The following is a 4,793-nucleotide window of genomic DNA, read 5'->3' as shown; positions in this document are numbered from 1 at the left end:
AAATTTCTATCCTCTTGATATTATGGAGGTATGTTTTATGTGCCAGCATGTAGTCTATCCTGGAGAATGTCCCATGTACATTGGAGAAGAATGTGTATCCAGGTTTCTGGGGATGGAGTGTCCTATATATATCCACTAGGCCTCTTTCTTCCATTTCTCTCCTCAGGTCTAGTATATTCTTGTTGGGTTTCAGTCTGGTTGACCTATCCAGTGTTGACAAAGCAGTGTTGAGGTCCCCCACAATTATTGTGTTGTTATTGATATTGTTTTTCAGATTTGTCAACAGTTGTTTTAAATATTTTTCTGGCCCCTCATTTGGTGCATATATGTTTAGGAGAGTTATTTCTTCCTGCTCTACATACCCCTTGATTAATATAAAATGTCCATCTTTGTCCCTTACAACCTTCCTGAGTATAAAGTTTGCATTATCTGATATTAATATGGCCACTCCAGCTTTTTTATGGGTGTTGTTTGCTTGGATAACTTTTCTCCAGCCTTTTATTTTGAGTCTATGTTTGTTCTGACTATTCAGGTGCGTTTCTTGTAGGCAGCAGAAGGTTGGATTGAGTTTTTTGATCCATTTAGTCACTCTGTGTCTCTTAACTGGTGCATTTAGTCCATTGACGTTGAGAGAAAGAATTGTCCTGGGATTTAATGCCATCTTTATATCGAAATTTGGTGTGTCTTTTGGTCAGTCTTGTCTTAGATTAGGTCTTTCAGTTTTTCTCTTAAGACTGGTTTTGAGTCTGTAAAGTTTCTGAGCTGTTTTTTGTCTGTGAAACCATGTATTCTTCCGTCAAACCGGAAAGTGAGTTTTGCTGGGTACAGTATTCTAGGTGAAGCATTCATTTCATTCAGTCTTGTCACAATATCCCACCACTGCTTTCTGGCATTTAGTGTTTCTGGTGACAGGTCTGCTGTAAATCTCAAGGATGCTTGCTTGAATGTAATTTCCCCTTTTGATCTTGCTGTTTTCAGAATTCTGTCTCTATCTGTGGGATTTGTCATTGTGACTAGGATGTGTCTTGGGGTGGTTTTTCTTGGGTCTCTTTTGGTTGCAGGATTTGATCACATATATTCTTTAGCTCTGGGAGTTTCTCTTTAATGATGTTCTTGACCGTTGATTCTTCCTGGAAATTTTCTTCCTGGGTCTCTGGGACTCCAATGATTCTTAAGTTGTTTCTGTTGATCTTATCATAGACCTCTATTTTCATCTGTTCCCATTCTTTGACTAATTTTTCCATTGTCTGTTCATTTGTCTTAAGTTTTTTTTTCCAATCTCTCCTGTTGTATGGAATTGTTATGTATCTCATCTTCCACAGCACCAAGTCTATTCTCAGCTTCTGATACCCTGTCCCAGAGCTTATCCATTTTGTCATTCACTTCGTTTACTGATTTTTTTCAGGCCTGTTATTTGACATGTTATTTCAGTTTGGAGTTTTGTGATTTCTGTCTTCATATTTTCTTGATTCTTATTAGTGTTCTGTTCTATTCTATTCATGGTTTCTTTGAGTTCTTTGAGTATATTCCATATTGCTACTCTAAAGTCCTTATCTGAGAGATTGATTAGTTGGTTGGTCGTTAACTGGTCATCAGAATTGTCATCTTCATTCTCTATGTCTGATGCTGGCCTGCGTTGTTTCCCCATTGTCACACTTGTATTGTGGGTTTTTCTACATGTTGTGGTGGTATTCATTGGTTATATGATGCAGGCAACACACTTCTCTGGCTCCGCCCTTTCTGGATGGGCCGACTTGCCTCCAAGGTAGGGGAGTCCTCCGTGGATGAAGCCTCACACAGGATCAAATCTTAGGCCCAAGCACGCAGCAGAGAAGACAGTCTGGAGAGAAATTCTTGCTTCTATGATCCAGCACAGTTCTTAGTGTGGTTTTTTTCTTCTTGTGATGGTGTTCTTTTTTTAGAAAGAGCGCACGGCTGCGTAGCGAAGTGGAGCTAAGTGCCTTCTGGAGCCTCTTTTCAGCCCACTCTCAGGAGGTTCACGCAACAGGATAGCAGAGAGACACACACAGGCAGCACTCACAGTTTTTCACAGTCGGGCCCCACTGGTCAGGCGTAGTTTTCACTCGCTCGCTGGGCAGCTTCAGAATGCTGTATTTTTGGGGTTCACTTCCCAGGACTCTGAGGAGAGTCACTGGCTCGCTGGGTAGCTTCCGAATGTAGTTTCTTTGGGGTTCGCTTCCCAGGGCTCTGAGGAGAGCTTCCAGAGTTCAGGAAAGACAGAGAAGAGTAGGACAGGGCTCCCTTCAGGTGCTCAGTTTCTGGCTCGCTGGGTAGCTTCCAAATGTCATTTCTTTGGGGTTCGCTTCCCAGGGCTCTGAGGAGAGCTTCCAGAGTTCAGGAAAGACAGAGGAGAGTAGGACAGGGCTCCCTTCCGGTGTTCAGTTTCCTCAGAAGAAGCACAGCCGGGTGGAGACTCTGCAGGTAGAGCAATCAGCACTCTGCCTGGAAACCCCCACATCCAGCCATTTCTCACTCACTCACTGGCTCGCTGGGTAGCCTCCAAATGTAGTTTCTTTGGGGCTGGCCTCCCAGGGCTCTGAGGAGAGCTTCCAGAGTTCAGGAAAGACAGAGAAGAGTAGGACAGGGCTCCCTTCCGGTGCTCAGTTTCCTCAGAAGAAGCACAGCTGGGTGGAGACTCTGCAGGTAGAGCAATCAGCACTCTGCCTGGAAACCCCCACATCCAGCCATTTCTTACTCACTCACTCAATGGTGGCTTTCTTGAGTTTAACTTGGCATAAAGTTTCAAAATATATGTTCACGTATTTTCAAGTGCATTGGCATAAAAAATAAAGGAGTCATCTGTGTTATAGTCAAAACTAATGTAACTTGACAGAACCAATATTTATTGAGCAACAAAACAGAATTTTTGCACCAAGAATCACAAAATCAACTGAAGAACTTATCTTTGGATGCTTGAAAACCTTGTCAGATAAATTAAGACCTTTTCTGAGTATCTGAACAAAAAGACTGATTGTGAAGTGCTGGAAGTGCTGGGGAGGGAGATCATGTGGGATGCTAGAATGAAATCCAGGTTGGTCACAGGCGAGGCAATCCAACTATCTGCTATCATTCCAATCCCAAATCATTTTCTTTTCTTAATTTTTATATCAAGTAAGTGATCTTATCTACTATTCAGCGTAATGATACAAAAATCATAGTATTTTATAATTAAAGTTATAGTTTACGTATTATTATTACAATTTTGTAGTATTGATGTAAAGTTAATGTCTATCAGGGTCAATGACTCTCCACTACAGTCCTTAGGTTTTAGGTTTCCTATAGTTCAATCTTTTTTGTTTGTTTGTTTGTTTTGTTTTTTGGTTCACACCCAGCAGCACTCAGGGGTTACTCATGGCTCTATGCTCAGAAATTGCTCCTGTCAGGCTCAGAGGATCATACGGGATGCCGGGATTTGAACCATATGACTTTCTGCATGCAAGGTAAACACCCTATTTCCATGCTTACTCTTCGGCCCCACCTATAGTTCGATCTTAATCCTTCCTTCCCCTATTGTTTAATGAGTTTGATAATCTAAGGCAAAGGATTTGTCATTTGATACTGTCTAGTCTCTTGTTTTGTCTCTTTATGTCCTACAGATGAGTGATATCATCCAATATTTGTTCTCTCTCTAAGTTACTTTGCTTAGCCTAATACCTTCTCATTCCATTCACGTTGTAGGAAACTTTTATGATTTCATCTTTTCTTTTTTATTAATATCTTTATTGAAACATCTTGATTACAAATATGATTGTAGTTGGGTTTCAGTCATGTAAAGAACACCCCCCTTCACCAGTGCAACATTCCCATCACCAATGTCCTGAATCTCCCTCCTCCCTACCCTACCCCTGCCTGTACTCTAGACAGGCTTTCTACTTCCCTCATTCATTCATTTTGTTATGATAGTTCTCAATGTAGTTATTTCTCTAACTGCACTCATCACTCTGTGGTGAGCTTCATGTCATGAGCTGGACCTTCCAGCCCTCCTCTCTTTTGTCTCTGAGAATTATTGCAAAAAATGTCTTTTATTTTTCTCAAAACCTATATACGAGTGAGACTATTCTGCTTCTATCTCTCTCCCTCTGACTTATTTCACACAGCATGATAGATTCCATGTACATCCATGTATAGAAAAATTTCATAACTTCATCTCTCCTGACAGCTGCATAATATTCCATTGTGTATATATACCACAGTTTCTTTAGCCATTCATCTGTTGAAGGGCATCTTGGTTGTTTCCATAGTCTGGCTATTGTAAATAGTGCTGCAACCAATATAGGTGTGAGGAAGGAATTTTTGCATTGTATTTTTGTGTTCCTAGTGTATATTCCTAGGAGTGGTATAGCTGGGTCATATGTGAGCTCAATTTCCAGTTTTTGAGGAACCTCCATATCGCTATCCATAATGGTTGAACTACATGGCATTCCCACCAGCAGTGAATAAGAGTTCCTTTCTCTCCACATCCCCGCCAGCACTGCTTGTTCTCATTCTTTGTGATGTGCGCCAATCTCTGTGGTGTGAGATGGTACCTCATAGTTGTTTTGCATCTCCCTGATGATTAGTGACGTGAAGCATTTTTTCATGTGCCTTACAGAGGGATAATATTTCACTGTGTGCAAATATCACAATTCCTTTATTCATTCATCTGTGGTTAAATATGTGGGTTGTTCCCACATTCTAGCTATTGTGTTGGGTACATTTTTAACAAGAAAATACATGTTCCTAGCCCCCACAGTGTTCACAGAAAATCAGTAAGAAGTAGTATAGAAAGAACT

The sequence above is a fragment of the Suncus etruscus genome, chromosome 9, assembly GCF_024139225.1.
Source record: "Suncus etruscus isolate mSunEtr1 chromosome 9, mSunEtr1.pri.cur, whole genome shotgun sequence".
NCBI lineage: Eukaryota > Metazoa > Chordata > Mammalia > Eulipotyphla > Soricidae > Suncus > Suncus etruscus.
Note: the sequence above shows the minus strand (reverse complement) of the source record.